This window comes from Manacus candei, unplaced genomic scaffold (genome assembly GCF_025592945.1).
Source record: "Manacus candei isolate 608988 ecotype Guabito, Panama unplaced genomic scaffold, ASM2559294v1 h1tg000003l, whole genome shotgun sequence".
NCBI classification, from domain to species: domain Eukaryota; kingdom Metazoa; phylum Chordata; class Aves; order Passeriformes; family Pipridae; genus Manacus; species Manacus candei.
Genome location: NW_026138051.1, coordinates 16,725,951 through 16,746,418, shown reverse-complemented (window position 1 = coordinate 16,746,418; position 20,468 = coordinate 16,725,951). Strand labels below are relative to the sequence as shown.

Below are 20,468 nucleotides of genomic sequence, written 5' to 3'. Positions count from 1 at the left end.
TTTGGACGTTCCTTGGGAATTTCAGCCAAGAATATCACCCGGGATGAAGGATGGTAAGGAAAGAGAGCTATAAAAATTATTTTTCTTGAGAAGGCTGACTATAATTTATGTTAGAAAAGTAGTACTTATATATATATATAAGTATTTATATATACTTATAAAGTATATATCTATTTAGGTATACTATTGATTTATATAAACATATATAATATTTAAATTTATAATATATATTATTCAAATGGTATTTAAAAACAAAAAAATTGGGACTGGAGTGATAACCATTAGGAGATGGGTGTATGACAGTATTATTTTTGATGTGATAATACTGAGTAATAATTTTATTTAGGGAGTAAAAAGTTCTGTGGAAGGAGCCAAGTTTTTTCTTCTACCACTGAGTCAGGAGGCTGGAAAACTGTGCACAGAGATCCGAGTCTGGTATTTCCATAATCTCTCTCCATCTGCTCTACTGGATGTACTTTCCCTCTTTTCCAATGCTCATGCTGTTAACAAGACAATCTCCCCTCTTTGTGGGATTCCCTCACTCTTTGCTCAGGTCACTGTGGAATCAAAATAGCACTTATGGGCTTGTCTGCACGTGTTGGAACTGGGTTTGATGGCCATTGCAGGAGACACCTTTTCAGGTGCAATAAGTGGGGAACTTCTGCCTGGATTCCTGGAGACAACAGAATTCCTCTGCTGCCCCGTTTATTCTTACCAGATGGCACTAGAAAGGCCCACGTTGTGTTTCTGCCCCGGGAAGGAACTTTCTTCCTAAGCAAATGTGATGGCTGTGTGAAAAGCCCCAATTTAGCCCATGTGCAGCACACATGGGCCCGGCACCTGCAAGCTGTTAGTGCCCGGGAGCACGGGGTGCTGGGAGACTCCAGGGAGCAGATGCAGCACATGCCTGGGAGTGTCCTGCAAACGGGGACCTGGAGGGAACCTGGACCTTCAGAACCAGGAGAACAAATGAAAAGCAGAGATTGTTTTCCACTGGAAGCCTCGGAGAAAAGGGCTGTACCCTCAGTGAGCTCGGCCTGCCAGTGACCACAGGACTGTCTGAACAACAAAATGGTGTGTTTTGGTAGAATCACAGAATATCCTGAGCTGGAAGGGACCCACAAGGATCATCCAGACCAACCCCTGGCCCTGCACAGACACCCCGACAATCCCCCCCTGTCCCTCAGAGCGCTGTCCAAACCCTCCTGGAGCTCTGGCAGCCTTGGGGCCGTGGCCACTGCCCTGGGGAGCCTGGTCAGTGCCCAACCGCCCTCTGGGGCAAGAACCTTTTCCTGAGATCCAACCTAAGGCTCCCTGGCACAGCTCCAGCCATTCCCTGGGGTCCTGTCACTGTCACACAGAGCAGAGATCGGAGCTGTCCCTCCACTGCCCCTGGGGAGGATGTTAAAGACCCCGGTGAGCTCTGCCCTCAGCCTCCTCCTCTCCAAGTGCCCTCAGCTGCTCCTCCTAAGGCTTCCCCTCCACACCTTTTCCCATCCTCCTGGCCTCCTTTGGAAGGTCTCTAGGCTCAGCTTACTGCAGGCTTTGCCTGGTACATGAAGCAGCTTATTTGCATTTCAAAGCTGGCCTATATTTTGCTGATTGAGGGTAAATAATGCAACATGCATATGTATTCCCTGCTCGGAGGTAACAGCAGATCACATCGAGATACCTCCTTCTGGGATGGCTGCAGATACATCAGTGGGTTTTCCCCTGGTTTGGTGGAAGACATCCCAGTGTCCAGCCAGGTGTGAGAGCACCTGTAGCAGACAGGGATGTGTCAGGTGGTAGAGGAATGGTTGCTGAGAACCAACACCACCAACATGTTGATGTAGGAAGATCACAGAATCATTAAGGCTGAAAAGACCTCCAAGGTCACCAACCTTCAACCAAATACCACCAAGGCCACTAAACCATATTGAGAGGGGCCACCTGGGCCACAATCAAGTGTCTACTTGTCTACATTTCCAGGGATGGGGATTCCAACACTGCCCTGTGCAGCCCATTCCAATGCCTGACCACCCTTCAGTGAAGAAAGTTTTCCCAGTATCCAACCTGACCCTCCCCTGGCACAGTTTGAGGCCGTTCCCTCTCCTCCTGTCCCTTGTTCCCTGGGAGCAGAGCCCGACCCCCCCTTGGCTCCCCCCTCCTGTCAGGGAGTTGCAGAGCCAGAAGGTCCCCCCTGAGCCTCCTTTTCTCCAGGCTGAGCCCCCCCAGCTCCCTTGACCAGTCCTGGTGCTCCAGCCCCTTCCCCAGCTCTGTTCCCTTCCCTGGACACAAGATTCCCAAGGCCTCAAAGTCCAACTTAGAACTCTTCTCCCAGCAATGGCAGAGGTGGATGATTATTTATCCAGAACAATTTATCACATGCATTCGGATGAAACTTAATGAATTTGATGATAAATTCAACTATGAAATTAATTATGCTAAACCCCAGATATTAAATATAGACCTTGAGAATCCATGATTAAAAAGCTGTGAGACCTCTTTATTTTTGTGGCCTAACAAAGACACACAGTTATCTATATTTCTCCCAGCTCTAGTTAAGTTTTCCTCCCACTCAAAATGTAAAATTGATTTGTTGCATTGGGGAATAAACAACAAAAAATGATGCTTATCTTAGTTCTGTTATATGGCCATGATAAAAATTAATTGGTCACCAAAAATTAGTATTCAAAGCACAGAACACTTAGTATGAAAAAGAAAAGATGGCTAAAATATCACCCCAAAATGGAAATCTTAGTCTAGAAAGGCAATTCACAGCACCAAGTTCTCTAAAGTATCATTAAGGTTCACAATGGAGATGGAGAGAGGTCCACAAACACTGGGCAGAAATTTAGCAAAAGGACTTTAGGTATGAGCAGAAAACACTTGGTTTTTTGCTTAACCTGTTTCAACCACCTCAGAAGGGGCTTTGGGTCATTAGGATATTTCAGAACATGGCACAGACTCCTCCTCCCTTCTGTTCCCAACCCCCAGAAGCAATTTGGTTCCTGCAACTCCCCCACTCAGTATATATATAAATATGTATATATATATATAACATCCAGAAGAAGAAAAAGCCAGACAAACCGTGATAAAATGAGGGAAATTAAGGCAAATACAATAATTCCTCTGAAATATTACTGTAGAATATTAATATACCCACTTGCAGTTTCTCCCCCCCCCAAACTAAACTAATATTTAAATCTTACATAAAATATTCCCATTTTAGGATTTTATGAAATAAAAATCAGACATTATTTGAAGGCAAAAAATAAAAAAAAGCAAATATCCAGAGACTGGCATAGATTTTGACCAATCCTGCAGCCCTTAGGGGAAATTATTACAATAGACATCAAAGACAGTTCCCTCCAATTACACTTAAGAGAGGATGTTAAAATGTGTTCTGTGTACAGAGCAGGAACATCCCATGCCCTTAAATAACAAATAGACTTTTGAAGTCAAGAAAATTGAAGATCTCCAGAGAAAGCCATGGTGGCTCCAGAGGAGTTCGTGCCTTACAAAAGGATTCAAGGACATTCCATGTGGGACCAGCACAGGAATAGCTCAGTTTGGGAAGAGTAGCACAGGGAAGTGACTTACAAAAAAAAAGAATCTCAGGGAAAAATGATGGAAAATTCTGTATTAGCCTGAAGTAGATGTTATAATCCAGCAATAATTGTTATGGAATGTGAACAGAAACAAAGGCACAGAAAATAAGGACAGGATAATTCCTGCTGGGTCTCTTGAAAAGGCAAGAAAAAGAAATTAAAAATTCTATGAAATGTTCAGGCACATTGATAACTGCAATTAAAGACAGAAAAACATCAATGACAGGGAATCTCTGAGACCCAGCTCTGCTGGGACAGACTGGTGTGGACTCAGCAGCCACCATGGGAATGTTTCCTGATCTGTAAATGATGACATCGGTCCTTAAATGTCACAGGAATTTAGAAACAACAGATTTCAGGGGAAAATGATGCCTGTAAATCATGAATCCCCTCTATATTTTCTCTTTCTTAAACTGAGAAATTAATTATTCTCCTCTGTGCCTATGGCTCTCACTCAACCCTACTGTGCCCACCTTGCCCATCCCACCACTGGCAGCATCCCGGAGGGAGATGCCAGGGCTTCATTTCTGGGCAGGAAGGACCTCATCCACAAGGAAAGGACACGAGGGTGTTAAAGCAGAGCAGTGGAAGCTGAAACATTCCCATCTGTCAGCTGGGAAGGCTGGAGGAGCTGGAAGCTCTTACCCAAGTGGGAATAGTTGAAAGACTTGATGCATCTGAATAGATTTGCCTATAGGAGCATCCCTGAATAAATTGGGCTGAATTCCAAGGTGTGCCAAGCTCTGTGAGCCTAACGAGGTCATTGTGGTCCATATTCAGCCCTTGCCACCAGCCTAAGACCTTCTGGCTGAATTCAGTACAATGAATTCAGTGCTGGACTTTAAATGCTTTTATTTTAGATGATAATATCAGAATCCAGCCTGGTTTTGCCCTTCAAAAGCTGCTTTCTGCTGCTCAACAACCTGAGTTATATTTATTAACCTTTATATATATATATTTGTTTATTAACCTTTCCTGATTACTAATTTTGCAAGCTTGTGGCATAGCTGGGGTTATGATTACTCTTTTAGGATATAATGAAAAGATCATCCAAAATCTGGTCTCGTTCCTAAAGTTGCCATTAAAAATGAATATAAGAGAATATTGATCAATAACTATTACTAGTACAAAGCAAACAAGTTGATTCTTTCGCCTTGAACCTGACTTTCATACACATGTACAATCCAAAGGAACTATTTTGTCATTTAAATCTTGTAATTTAAACCTCTGAGCCCTGCTGCTGATCCACAAACCACACAGTGAAGGATTGCTGAGAGTTGCAATGACCCAGAGCAGAGACTTGGCCCAAGAACACTGCAAAAATCATGCACACACATATAGATACACATGCACACACACACACAAAAAAGGAAAACTGATGGAAAAAAACAGGAAAGAAGAAAAATTATGGATTGGAACAAAGCCACCAATGCTGGGAACCATCAGAGCTCACTGCTTTGCCTTGTGCCATCCCTCAACGTTCCCTCCTCTCCTCCTGCCACAGGGTTGGGAATAAAAACTTTGACTGAGAGGAGTTTTTTAAATTCTGAGGAGGGTTATAGTGATAATGTAATTCAGAAATTGTAAATGTGGAGCATACAGAGTTTCTTATATATTCCTCATTCCCCCACACTTACCTCTCCATACAGGGGATGTAAGAGGATGAGAAGATCTATTTTGATTGCAAAGATATACACACACACATGTATATAAATGCACACAATATATATTATAGTTTAACAGATGTGATCCCTTGGCACTTATTTTACTAAGAATTTCCAAATCCATTTTAACCCAAATTAAGAATTCCCTGATCCAGATTAGCACTGAAAAGCAAACGTAACCTCGAGGTGTAATTTGAAAGGTAATTTGCCAAAGTAAAGACCCCGTTGCACTGAGAGAGCAAAGTAAAGGGCTCCACTGTAAATGAGAAAGGATTAGGCCCACAGAAAAGTATTGCTATAGCAACAAAATAATTTAGGAGAATATGTGTAACAAAGCCAGAGCCACAGAGATGTGCCAGGAAGGGGCTCGTACGCTCCTCAGTGACATCCCGCTCCCCTTCGGCACAACCAGCACACCAAAAGAAATAAGCACAGCTTTGTTCTGTGCTTTTGTCTTTAAACCCCTTTTATCAACACCAGTTGGCAGGTCTCAATCACTGAAAAAATATCCTGGTAGAAGAGAAGAGGCAGAGGGATAAACCATCCCTAACCAACCCTACTCTGATGGACAATCGGGGCTTGGCCGATTTGTGTGGACACAGAACCGGCCCCGCTCAGCCCCTGTGCAGGATTGTGAGGGATGACATGGGGTGCACAGCCTCCATCACATCCAGCAGAAACCCTCCTGTCCTGGCAGGCAGCTGCTTTCCCTGTCTGTTTGGCTAATTGGAAGCTCCAACAGTGGCTTGCAGTCCCAGCTGAGCCGCTCTTCCCGCTCCACAACCGGGCAGCAAAAGCTTTCTGCAGCTTCCTTTGGAAGATGGCTTTAAAAGTTAGAAAAATTTATTAGCAGCACCATTTATCCTTTCAGGCTATAAAAAGCTGCCAGTGAAACCCCCCCAAAAGGCTTAATGCATTACCAAAGTGCTAATTTTATTCTTCATTATTCCCCCAAACCTCCACTGGAAAGCGAAGCTCCTGCTCTACGGAGGGCTCCTGTTTAATGTATCTCTGTATGTAGATCCTTGACAGAGCCCATTTTTCTTGCCTCTCAGGTGGCTCATATAGCAAGATTTATGTCCATTATGCATAAATTCCTTGCAATATTGCTCCAGCATAATCAGCAGAAAATCTGAGAAAGCACCCACAGCAGCCACAAACCACCACCACCGACAGCACAACTCAGGCCACCTTCCTGAAGTCCCAGGGACTCTGTTGCCATTGAAATCAGGGGCTTATTTTGGTCCCAGCAGGTCTGAGTGGCCACAAGGGTCCACTTGCCATGCTGAGTCCCAACATTGCCCTTGTGTGGCCTGAAGGCAAATGTCAGTGTGACAGCCCAGTTTAGATCCTAACCCCAGTTTAGAGCCTAAACCCACTTTAGATCCTAAGCCTTTTATTAGATCTGGCCCTGAATTTCTGTATCTAAAAATAAATAAATAAATAAATAAATAAAAAATTAAAAGGTCAATTCCCATCCTTAATGCAATGTCAGCATCCTTCTCTCTGGCTTGTGCTGGTTACTCCTTATTTACACATCCCCCAGTCTGACCATGTGAACGTTGGCTCCTTCCTGCTCCTGTTCCTAGGGACACACACAGGCTCTTCCTGGCCCTAATATTTCTAATACTTCAATGGTCAGGGCACAGTGAGGAGCCTGGGACACCCCTAGATTGGGACCTCACCACCAAGGCTGGTCTCACCTCCCCTGAGAGGGCCCTGAGCCAAAGCACCCACACACAGAAGAGCCAAAAAGAAAGAAAGAAAGTTTTAAGAGCCAAACTCACCCTCAGTGACTGGCAGGAGAGAAACAAGCAGGCAGGTAAAACATCTCCTGCATCAATGCTCTGCTTCCCTGGCGTGGATCTGCTGAAGGTGGGGTGGGATGAGAACAATTCTCCCAGATCCTGCAGCACATCCATGTTTAGAAAACGGCTTTTGTAGGAATAACACAAATTCAGCCAAAACACCAAAAAAGGATTGTTTTCCTGGTAATCACTGAGTATTTTTTCCTTATTCTAGCCCACTTCAAAGCTTTTATAGTCAGTTGTATGTCTTTTCCATTGGGCTGTGAGAGCTTGTATTGAGCAAAGTCTTTAATTCTGCAGCACAAACACGTACAGATCCTCAAACCCCCAAATCCTCCAGTTCCAGTTTGAGCATAACTAGAGCCTTCAATTAGAATCCCAGAATGGTTTGAGTTGGAAGGGACCCTAAAGATCATCTCATTCCAAGCCCCAATTAGGGTTAATATAAACAAACAACTGGTAATTATTACGTAGGGGTTGCCCCTATCTGATGTATCCTGGTTTCAGCAGTAAACTCATCCTGCAAGACCCAAAAGCTCATCAGCATTATACAAACTGCACACCAAGCTGGCTGTTCAGGAGCTATTCCTGATTTACACTGCAGTGGAAGAAAAAAATAATCAGCCAAATTGGTTTGGGCTCTTTCAAAAATTCATTAGTTTATTTATCAGCAACACTCCCCCTTACATCTTTCTAGAGATCCTCCAGCTCTGCTGAGTGAAGAACCAGAATTTCAAAAAAGATGAATAGCTTTTGGGCAATGGAAATAATTGCTGTGGTGAACAGGACTCTCTGTTACCCCCTGGGGAAGGGCTGCAACAGCCCACGAAGGGATTGTCAAGAGGGATGAGAGAAACTGCGCCTAACTTGGGTCATCCAAAAATTAGGCACTGACGTCCCATCCGATGATGAACTGCAGCTAATGAGCACCCTCCTCCAGAACATGACTCATCCCAGCTCTCAGCTGACTGGGAGGAAGCCTCAGCCTAAATTTTAGATTATTAAAACTGGTGAAATGAATCTCTGTGCCCCCGAAGTAAAAGCGAGATCTTTGAGAGCTCTGCTTGACTTCTCCCACCAAACCAGCCGAGGCATTCAAATTCCATGGGCTGCCTTTCAATTTCTGCAATTCCCACTTGTGCCCCTTGGAAGACTGTCCTTTATATTTTGATTGAATTTATTGATTTATATTTATTTATTAGACCTCTTGTCTTCTCAGACTTTCAGATCAATACCGGGTCAACAGTGGCACAGAATGATTCTCATGGCTGCCTGGCCACTAAACAGGGGGAAATTCCCACTGCTCTTGTTACTGCAAAAACAAAAAACATAAACTCCCCTGAAAGTCCACAACAGTGTCAAATTAAACTGAAAACTCCAAATTCATGTCAATGAATTTTGTTTAAATACTGTATCACAGCAATTAAACACTTCTGTGTTTCCATTTCAGCAAACATTGAAATTAAAGGCCTGATGTTACACCCAGTTTTCTTCTTTGCTCTCTGCTCTGGGGAGTATATCCATGTCCCCTCCCCTGACCTCACACTAAGATGCATCAGTGATCAGCAAAGCACCCCCTGGAAGAGCAGACAGCAGCATCCACCTCCAAAATGCCTAAGGATGCTCTGGAGGAGGGTGATGGGCACGCAGCGAGGGTCTGGGGGTGCAGGAGCAGTGTCACCTCTGCCCAGGCTGGGGACATGGCACAGAGCAAGGACAAAACCCTCGAACCTTCATCCATCCAGCAAAAACACATCAGCTCATAGTCCAGCCTCCTCCTAGCCCAGAGAGGAGGCAGGAATTTAATTTCTGCCAGAAAACCTTATTAACATCTAGCTTTTAAACTGCCTTTCCCGCGGGCACTCGCTCGGGGTCACGTTACAGCCCCTACACGCTGAGACTCCTTTTTTTCTCCGACACGGGATCGCAGCAAGTTTGAAGCCTCCTCTGGCGGGGAAAGGGGGGGGGGGGGGGGTTCATCCTCGTCGAGAGCCCCTAGAGGGAGACATGACCCCGATTTTGGGAGGAGGCACGCTCGGGAGGCAGCAGCGGCTCCACATCCCGGCTCCCGGGCCGGGCTGAGACGCGGGAAAGGGATGCTCCGGTCACAGCCTCGCCCCGCGATGGGTGCGAAGGAGTTGATGACCTCCTGCAGGAACCATGGGAAGCACTGACCTGATCCACGGAGGATCCAGGGATAGCGCATCCCACGGTGTGCCAGAGCAAGCACATGGGGAGGCACGTGAGGGAACGGGAAGGGAGGGATGTGGGAAGAGCAGCTCCCAGCCTGGGGAGGTGGCAGCTCCAGCTTCTCCCTCCGGGGAAATTACGGCCGTAGTAACTACAATGTGCCGCTTTTTTAGCTAAATGCATGACGGTCCTCTTTATCTTCCTTGTCCACGATACACAAATTTGAATAAAGAAAAATAACTCAAGAACACCACAGAAAGAGCAGGACTGGATGCTCAGTATATTTGCACGGACAATAAAATATCACCAAGTCACAAAGATAAACTACATGGAAGATTAGCCTGAACTGCCAATTCCTTAAAATGTTTCTCATTTCTTGGTTATGGCTATTTTTTGCAAATTTCCCTTTCAGAAATCACATTTCTTTCCAATCAGATCGTTGCCCTGGGGTTGTTGACCTTTATTTCGCCCATCTGGAAAACAAATGAAGCAGGAAGGATAACAATATGAGATCCTAATCAGAAGTGCTGTTGGTTTTTTTGGAAGCTTGATTTCCAACTTATGTATTTCCCCCTAAAGGCACTGCCAGCAATGCACTGGATAACCCCACTGGAAGGAAAACCAGGAGCTTGGCCAAAACTTGGGGCACCTTATCAGCAATGAAATGAAGAAAAGAAGAAGTCAAATTAATAGTAAAAACGAACACAGATGTAGCTGCAACAGCACTCAAGGGCCAGGTGAGGTGCCTTGATGTTGCATCTAAAGCCTTGTCATCCCAGATCTCGCCTAAAAAGTTTAATGGGAGGTTAAAGGTTTAGTGGGAGTGACAGGCAAGGACAAAACAAACTAATTTTGGTCAAAGAATATTTGTAAATAGAATTATGAGAATAAGTCTGTGTGGGGAGGGTTCATTAAGGTGGCTGAGCCAGAGCAGCCGAAAACCAACCACATTTTGGGTTTTCTTATCAAGCAATGCCAACTCCCAGGGTGAGGGTGCACATGAACACAGCATTTTGTTAGATTTGAAGAGGAATTTGTTAATTTGGAGGATCCAATCCCCACAGTTCTAACTGGAGAATTTCTGAGCTCACTCATGCTGGAAATAAACCTGATTTGGGGGAATGATTGGAAGGCTTTAAATTTTTTATTATTAGAAATCTGTGGGCAGCGAAATCAATAGTTTTTAGGCAGCTCTGTTAAAAAGGGAATAATACATTTCAGTGTTCATTAAATGCTATTCTTTTCTCAACAATCTCGTTGTTTTTCTCACCTCTACATGTCACCCAGGTATTGAATTAGCCTTAAAGCCAGCCCTGTCTTGGACTCGGTGGTCCCTGTGGGTCCTTCCAACTCAGGCTGTACTTTGATTCTGTGATTCTAAAACTGTGCAGGGCTTTGGAGAAAAACCTCATGAAAAACTAGGTGAGTTTTAAGGTCCCTTCCAACCCAAAGCAGCCTGTGAGCCTATGATTCCATGAAAACCCCTCGAAACAACTGTGGCTGAGTGAGTGCTACCTGACCATGAGAAAGGTCACAGAATCCCAGACTGTGCTGAGTTGGAAGGGACTCACAGGGATCATCGAGTCCAACCCTCAGCCCTGCACAGGCCCATCCTTAAGAGTCACCCCCTGTGCCCCAGAGGATCATCCAAACCCTCCTGGAGCTCTGGCAGCCTTGGGGCTGTGCCCACTGCCCTGGGGAGCCTGGGCAGTGCCCAACCACCCTCTGGGGGAAGAACCTTTTTCTGAGATCCAACCTGACCCTGCTCTGACACAACTCCAGGCCACTCCCTGGGTCCTGTCCCTGGTTGCCCCAGAGCAGAGCTCAGGGGCTGCCCCTCCTCTGCCCCTCCCAAGGAAGTTGTAACTGCAGTGAGGTCTCCCCTCAATCTCCTCTTCTCCAGCTGAACACACCAAGTGCCCTCAGTGTCCTGACATGGCTTCCCCTCAAGGCTCTTCACCATCCTCACTGCCCTCCTAAAGGTGGGTTATCTAAGGAGAATCATATTGAACCAAGGAGAAGAACCTGGGGAGAGCAGCCCCAGTTGCCCAGCAGGGCAGAGCCAGAGGGAGCAGCGGGTTTGGCAGCACCCACAGGGATCTGCACCGAGTTAAACCCACGGGGCTCCAAACAGCAGAAACATTCCGTATGCAGCTCCTGTGCCTGCTCACAACCTTGGATATCACAACCTGCTTTGATGATAAATTGTGTAAGTGGTGCCTAGGACACCGAAATACCAGGGGAGCAGCAGCATCCCCCTGGACACGCCACCGACGAGCACAAGGGCTATTGGTGCAGTCTCCTCTGAAGGACAGGCTGCTTGTATCCCATAATAGCAGATCCCATTTAAAAATAGCAAATGATAGGCAGAGGAATAATAAAAACTAGAAAATCATCCCAAAACCCAGCAATACATCAAAGGCAGCTTAATGGCCCTTAATACTGCCACTGTCGCAGCTCCTGTACTGGCAGGGCTGGCTGATGGAACAGGCAGAGGTTCCTGGGTTTGCATCCATTTCACCCAAAAACTTCACTGCTTCTTGCATGTAAATTATAGATAATGGCTGTGCTGACAAGAGGTTGCACTTGGCTGACTTTGCTACAAGGTAAAATTGGAAGAAAATACCTGGTTTGAAGAACTTTTCTCGTTCTTTCCCCGTGGAAAAAAAAAAAAGAGACAAGATGCAAGGAGTTAATTGCAGGGGCCTCTTATATGTCTTGGCTGGCTACTGAGCAGAGCCATAACTCAGAGCTGCTGGATACTCAGGGAGGAAACGTTATTTGATGTAGTAGGGGCAATCCTGTGCTTATCAAATCATCTTGCTTGCCTGTAAAGCTAAGCTCCAATTTATGATGTTTTATGAAGCCCCAGATTGAGCTAAGGCTATAAAAATTGGGACTTAATATTCAGGAATAAAAATGCATAGAGCACCACTGAAGTGACTTTTTTTTTTTTTAAAGGACTTGTATCCTCCTTGCATTAAATATAACCAGGGAGTGTGAAAATAATGGGATGCTGTCCACCAGAGAAAACAAGACAAACAGCACAGGTTTGGGACTGCTAAGCCACAGGAACTTGCTGCTGTGTGTATTTTAAGGCAGAATGATGGGTCATACACCCAGAACAATGGCTAATAAACCACCATGCATGGCATTGCCCTTAGTGAGTTTATTTTTAAATATTTTCCCTCTGAGAAAGCTCAGAGAAGTCTCTCAAAGCACATCTGCCCACCAGACAGTTTTTTTTAATTCAAATGACCAAATGCCCAGAAAGAAATTGGACATTTAGGTGCAGCTGTTTGGAGAACAGCCCTTTCATTTGCTCACCTGAAAAAAAAGGATGAGATTCCTATTTTATAGGCTTGAAAAAGGAAAGTAAGAGAGATGGGAATTTTTTTAATCCATCCCTGCACTCTTCAGAGCCACCACTGCATCTGACACACCACATTCCCTCACTGATCTCTTATTAAAATCATTGGGAAAAGACACCCATCTGCTTAAATTACATATTTGAGGTCTGGGTGGAGCAAAGTACAGAGATATCTGTTTAATGTTAAATATCTATTGAGCCAAAGTTTTATGCACTCCCATAACTTCCAAAGGTGTTCCTGTGACTGAACAGCTGCTTGAATTATTGCTGTGCAGAGATGAGGTTATTTACATGCTTAAGGTTAAGTGTGATTTCCTAAATCCAGGCTGGAAATCCTCTGGAAAAAAAATTAAATAAATCAACCAAGATAGCAATTATACAAGAACTGGTTAAAACATCACTGGATTTTTACTTGGAGATTTTGGGATCTAATTAAGAAGCAGGATTGATGTGCTCAGCTCTGTCCTGCTGGCTGCCCAAGGGATCCCTCGTTTGAACAGTCCAGCCTTGATCATTAAAGGGATGTGCTAATGACAGGTGTGGGCACCAGGAATCAAATGACTTACAGCTCTGCAACACCTGAAGTCACTTTTCATATGATTTAAAGATGGAAAAATGTGCAGTCTCTTAAAATGTCTTAAGGATATGCATGGATAACCTCTCTAGGAGCAGCCTGTGCCAGGAAGAAGTTGCTCCCCCAGCTGCTCATTAAAACCCTTTTGCTGGAGGTTCTGAACAGATCTGTTGGCAAAGCAGTTCAAATGAGCACTTTAATTCTCTTCAGGCAGGAAAAAATAATGAAAAAAAATAAAAATCAGCTGGGGTAGCTGGGACCAGTCATTCAAACAGTTTAAACCAGCCTGGCTGAGAGGAGTTAGGAGCAGGGGCACACAGACCTGGCTCAGCTGGCACCCAAATCCTGTTCTCATTCCTGTCCCACATGAGTCAATCATTTGTGTACTTAAATACAAGTGTTTATTACCAAATAGGTCCAGAAACACTTAATACATTATTTTAAATATTTTCCCTCATTAATTAGTAGGGATTTCTAATTTTTTTTCCCCCCTTGAATTATGGATTTCTCCGTTTTTGAATTGCACATGACTCAGAAGACACAGCCCAGGGCTCAGAAGACAAGACCCTTTAGATCCAGCATCACTGCCCATGACTCTTTATGTGATCCCAGCAAAACTAAACACATTCCTTGAACTAACACTGTGAATCTGCAACCAAATTATCGGGCAACACTCCAGGGTACAAAAACCTGCCTGGCATTGCCACGTTACGTGGGTGGATTCCTGGCTCTGCCACATGAGTTCCTTTTCACCAGGTTGGAATTTCACCTGTGGATGCAGGATCTGTGCATGGCAAGAGGTGTTTGGGGTCTGAAGTTATTTCTGACCACAGACAGAGGCTACTGAGCAGTAGCCCAGGTAATGTCACAAGTAATCAAGTACCACAAGTAATATCACTTAGGGAATATTTTTGTTTCCTGCATTTTAAAATCCATGATACAGCTGTGTAGTCAGCATTTACAACCCAGGATTTCCTTCACACTCTCTCCATTTACTTCCCTGCATCTGACAGAGCTGGGGGAGAAAAAAATCCAATCCATGCTGAGGCAGAAAAACAACTCACTAAAACACCATCTAAAACAGGAGGTTTGAACTCATTGAAACTCTATTATATGCTTGAGTAAGTCCTTGGACAATAGAAAGCTGGGTGTGATTATGCAGGCAGGCAGAAATATGCCAGGCAGATGTTGTCCTTACTGCCACTGCTTGGAGTCTCACCACTGGCCTGGTCACCATCATCTCTCCAATTGTCCATTTGAGGTGGTCACACCAGGATAAGAAGGTAATGTTGCATCTGTAAGTCAGGTACTGCTGCTTATTTATGTTATCTATATGATTTAAAAAAAAAATAAACATATGTCTCTCACATTTTCAGAGAAAAGATCTAAAATATGGACCTTTAAGGACGTTGTAAAAAAGAAAGTAATTGGCTTTTTATGTTTAAGCCCAAGTCCTAATGTGGGAAAGGTCTGACTAATCATTTCTAAGCACTTGGTGATGGGGAATTCTTACAGGTGTAACACTGGAAAGGCACATGGGCAAAGGGAAAGCCATCAGTAATAATGTCTAAATTCCCCCCAAAATTTGCATGAGTAACGTGGGAGAGGTGACCCTTTTGTGACCTCTCCCATAACTCACCATATACAGAATGCACACCTTTGCACCTGCAACCCACACAGATCCCTGCCTAACCTTTCCACCTCTGACCATGGAAGTGCAAATGGCACAAACACACAAATAAGGCTTTCAAACTCTCTCTTGCCCCCTCTTACCCCATAAAAAGGGCGACTGATGGTCACACCAGCAACGTCACCCCCAGAGCAACTGTTGTGGAGGCATCACTCTGCCCCAGGGGCTTTCATCCTATGGGAAGAACCCTATGGAAACCCCGTGCATGGCAGAGTGCCTGTGACACCTTGATGTGTCTGCAACCCTCCAAGAAAAAACCCAGGACCTGCAATTAGCACAGAGCAAAGCTGAGCACAGAATTTGCACAAGCTCTTCCCTTGTGTTGTTCAGACCAAGCTCGCGTTTTTCTTCCCTTAGGTAGAAAACTCTGCTCAGGGAGGAGGTCCTGGCATGGTTTTTGTTTTTGTCCTCACATGTTTTATTTCAGCCAAGGGATGAAGTGCAAGTGCTGTATCAGCACGAGGCACATAAATACAGGTATCACCCAGTTCCACAAACGCTGCTCACTAAAGCAGGAAAGCTCTGCCTTCATTCAGGGAGTCCGTCATTTCAGAAACCCGAAGAGTTTACAGAAATGATTGTCAAAGACCCCATCATTTTGCAGTTAGGATAATTAATAAGGTGTGCACCAAATCTAAGAGTGTTTTAACACATGTTTGCAGCTGAATTGCATTATTGTTATGTTACAATAAAAGAGAGCCACATGGCAACAGAGCACCAGGGACCCAAGCTGATGCAACTGTTAAACATCAATAGGAAAATCAGAGGGGAAACATCAAGTTTTTCCTTTAAAATCAGTTTGGTTTTCAAGAGCTGTGACTTTTATTTAGTAGATTTTGTGAAAGCTTCTGTTTATAAAAATTATTGGGTAGTGTTGGCTGTCAGAAAACACAAACAGGCAATTAGTGCAATAAGTAGAATGAGAGAACGAACTCCTCCTGGCAGCCTCCTCACTGGAGCCAAGCAAGGCCCCAGTTCCATGAAAAATTAGGCATGTATCTAAGTCCACAAGATCATTCTGGGAGTCTGCTGGGACTGCTCACACATTAAAGTGCGTGTGAGTGGTTTGTAAAAGCCCAGAAATATTTCAGGGAAACTGGATTTCAGGGACTGTCAGTGATTGTATTGTGATGTGGCACCACCTAAAAACCATTTCAGAAAGTCTCCTGGAAGTGTTGAAAATGTTCTGCACACAGTTTGGATTAACTTTAATGGATGAATTCTATTTGGTGGCCTCTGAAAGTCTGGTTACTTCTCTGCCTCCCTATTCCGCACCCAAATTCTACGCTGTGTTTTCCTGTGGAGTCTCAGTGGTGGAAATAGCTGGTTCTGTCATGAAATAATGACAAGTTTAGGTCTTTGTGGTGAGTGTGAGCTTATGGACTGTGGAAGCGAATGAAGGACAGAACAGCCCTCACAATAGAAATGTGATTAACTACACAATGTCACCCAGTTACCTTCATTTCTTCCACTCTATAAAAATCAATGGACCCAATTTCCTGCACGAAAACCTGACCATCAGTGTGTTCTGAAAGCGCTCTCATTATCTTTGCTCCAGACCTGCACATCAACTCCTGCATGTGCTCATTCCTTAGAGTTACTCTGATGGACCCGAAGAAGCAAAAAGAAGAGCTAAAATTAACTCCTGCTGTGATGTTTTAACTTGGTTTTGGAATTATTTTGAGGATGACTGAGCAGGACCAACACAATTTCACTCTGGACACCTCCCCTGAGATTGCTCCCAAAGGACATTTCTACTGAGCTCATTCTCAGAAACAGGGGTTGTTGCAGGGATAACACATGAGGGATGATGAAACAGATTTCTGGATGGATTGTTCTGAAACTGAGCTGTTCATAAGGAATTCTTACAAAGGGGAAATGTTCTGGAGGAAACTTCCCAACAGCTGCTGAAAAAGTGGGCAAAATTCACCAACAGAGGAATAAATTATGTCAAGAAAAACGTCCTTTCTTTCTCCCTCTCCAAATAGTGGGTACAGCCACATCTTCTCCCAACACAAGTCCACCAGAGCCAGGGCAGTTATTCCTGCTGTCTCCCTGTGTGTGACAATGTAGAGTCATGGAGGGGGGTTGAGTTGAAGGGCAGCACTGACACTTAGATCCAACAATAACAACAGACTCTTTGCTTCAGTGACTTCTCACCAACTTAAGAACCATGTTTGATCAGGCAACTCCTGGGAGGTAAACCCAGGAGCAGGACTCTGCCTGGCCTTCATTAGCCAGGAGGCAGAGAGTGGGCAGACTCTGCCACCCTTCTCCTTCCCCCCCCCCTGTGTTTTGTACATACTCCACGCTGACCTAAACTGGTCCATCCTAATTGGAGCCTTTATGTTAAACACAAAAGTACTTCTAACCTACACTTAGAAAGGCTGCAAGTCAGGCAGTGAGGCACAACACTTAAACTCTGCTCATCTCTAATCTCCTCTGCCGTGCACAGAAAGCATGGCCAGTGTCAAATGAAACAGGCAATTAGTCCCCCTCGAGCAGGGAGCAGCTCGAACTGTAACATCATGCCAGCCGTGATTAAGAGTGATACAGCACATCATCATTGTCAACACTATTCAACCAATGTAAACCTTAGTTAGAAATGTACTTGTCAGAGAAAAATGCGCCTTTGATTTCTATTACACTTTCCCCAGTAATTGCTGTCATCAGTGGCAGGTTATTATTACAGTTGAATAGAGTTTCAGTAATTACTTTTGCACAGATTCTAACAGCTTTTAGATTGAATGATATTCTGACAGTTTGAATACTCTTGACAACAATTACCTTTTTCCTGGTTAACACTGATTCAGGAAAATTAAAAATTAAATCTGTTCAGAGGAAACACTTATGTATGGCACTAGTAAGTGGGCTGATACAAAAATGTGTAAATTACAGAATGACTTAGAATAAAAAGTTCTTTTGCTCTTCCTCTTGTGCTTTTTAAAAAATCAGCACTTAGGGTACATGCAGTTCATGCTGGTTAGATTACCAGTAAATGATGTGAAATGATTTAAAGCACTTCTAAATCCACTTCCTACTGATCAGCTTGAAATGAAGAAAACACTATTATGAAGGAAGGCTTGTTGCTCCCACCCTAATTTTTGTCTTTGGTAACAGTCAGATAATGGCTTTTAGCTTTCAAAGCATTGTTGTTAATCTCACGTCACCAGATTATTTAAAAAACAACAACAAACAAGCAAACTGTCTTACAGTGGTAGCCTAGAAAAAAAAACAACCAGCATGTTTGTTATTCCTGAAAAATTTATCTAATACTGCAGGGGTCATAACTCAAATGGCTTGATTAAAAAAAAAAGTCTCATGCACAGAGCTCTCCAATTTAATTTCCCTCTTTGACAGGATAACTGGCCTTATGGAGAAGGGAGATGCAGTCAATGTGATACATCTTGTTATTAGGAAGCTTTCTGATACTGTTTCACATGCCATTCTTATAATAAAACTAAGAAAATATGGTCTAGAACCAGATAAAATTACCATAAGGTAGAGAGAACAATTGGCTGAAAAACTGCTCTCAAGAAGTAGCTATCAATGGTTCACTGTCAAACTGGGAGGAAATTTCAGGTGAGATTCCTCAGGGATCTGTCCTTGCTCCTGCTCTGTTCAATATTTTCATAATGACTCAGTTAAAGGGAAAAGAGATTACATTTATAAAATTTGCAATGTTGAGGAGCTGGGATGGTGGGAACCCTTGGGACGTCTGGATCAAAATCCAAGAAGATATTAACAGTTTGGAGTGATGGTCTGAAATTAAGATGAAATTCAATAAAGCCAAGTGTAAAGTGTTGCACTTAGAGAGGAGAAATCAGATGCAAATGAGAAATTGCCAGTAAAGGAGCTCTATTACAGCTTCAAAGTTACAGTGGCCTGTGAGCTCTGCAGCAAACAAAGGAGTGAAACTGCTCCAGAAAAGGTGATTTCAAGGATTTGTTAAGAAACATTTAGACAATACTCTCAGGCATGTGGTGTGACTCCTGGGGAGGGTCCTGTGCAGGGCCAGGAGCTGGACCTGATGATCCTTGTGGGTTCCTTCTAACTTGGCATATTCTCTGGTCTTGCTGTGGGAATTATCCCACCCTCGTTAAGATGGGGCTCAGCTGGAATTCTCTGCCCCTTCCTGAGCTCATATTTTTAAAAAGGTGCAAAGAAGCTGGAAAGGATTTAACAAAGTCCAGCTGAGAACAGCAGGAATGGTCAGGTCAAGACTCATGGGAATAAGATCATGGAATGATTTGGGCAAGAAGGGAGCTTAAAGATCATGTCATTCCACCCCCTGCCATGGGCAGGGACACCTTCCACTAGCCCAGGTTGCTCCAAGCCCTGTCCAACCTGGCCTTGGACACTTCCAGGGATGGGGCAGCCACAGCTTCTCTGGGCAACCTGTGCCAGGGCCTCCCCACCCTCCCAGGGAAGGATTTCTTCCCAATATCCAATCCAAATGCTCCCTCCTTCAGCTCAAAGCCATTCCCCCTGTGCTGCCCTGCCTTCGGAGTCTCTTACAAAGCTCTGATTGAGCCTTTAGTTCCTGACACTTCTCCCAACTCTGATCCACTTGTGTATTAAAATATCACCGTCTTTTTCTTCCTGCACATTAGAATTATAGATATAGTTTATTGTTATACTTTCCACAGAGCCTTCTCTTTTTATTAGCATTGTACAATCTGTACAAAAGCAAAATTTAGTCCTTTCAGGGAGCTGAAAGGAAGCAATCGTTTACATGACAAATCCAACATTATCATATGTAAACCTCATTTACTATGTAATGTCTTCCTGTTTCCAGACCATTAATTGAATGAAACCTATTTTCACATTCTGGTAGGCAGCAGAATTCTCCAACTAAAAGAAACGGTGCTTTTAGGAGAAAAAAAAAATGTACTGCTAGAAAATATTTCATGTACTGACTGGTCTAAAATTATAGGGATTTCTGAACAATAAATTATTTTCAGTACACTTCTCAAAAATTAAAAGAATGGGGGTTTACCCAAGCCAAAGTTGTGCAGAATATTTGCATAGAAACCTGCCTGGTAAAGCACCACTTTTTAACATTCATTGTGTATTAAAATGACACTTGTAAGGCCCAACCACGCTACTATAAATATGTGGAGATAAACACAACCAAGGAGAGTCCAAATTCCAGCTTAATTTAAGATACAGAACACTTTGGAGAGTCAAGACTGATGTTTGTAATTGAAAGATGTTGACAATTATTTTGTTGCATTTCCTCACAAGCAAATCTGAAAGAGCAACGGCAATAAAGCTCCTCAGAGGTTCCAGATGTGCTCCTTTAGAAAAATAACTATTTTTTAGAGTTCTTTTTAAGTCTAAGGAAAAAAAAAAAGACTAAAAAAATACCCAGCTGGAAGGGGACTCTCCAGAACCAACTCTTGCTCAGTATTATATTGATGAAAAGTAAGAAAACACTGAGGATATTTTCTATGGCACAAAATAAAGCAGCATCACCAACTTGGAAAGCAGACTAACAGAAAAGGAGTGAAATTATGAAGAACAAACTTCAAGGTCTTTCCCTCACCCCACAAGAGGAACCCCTGCACCCAAAGTAG

General features: G+C 43.8%; 1 protein-coding gene across 1 annotated transcript in view; it reads left to right on the top strand.

Moving 5' to 3' along the window:
* The window catches only part of LOC127470752 (transmembrane protein 182-like), a 66,935-nt gene extending 47,603 nt beyond the window's left edge, over window positions 1-19,332 (top strand). Inside the window, exon 6 of the transcript XR_007904385.1 lies at window positions 19,215-19,332. The gene's annotated coding sequence lies outside the window, so the exon portion shown is untranslated. The remainder of the gene's footprint in view (window positions 1-19,214) is intronic.
* Window positions 19,333-20,468: the final 1,136 nt, after the last annotated feature.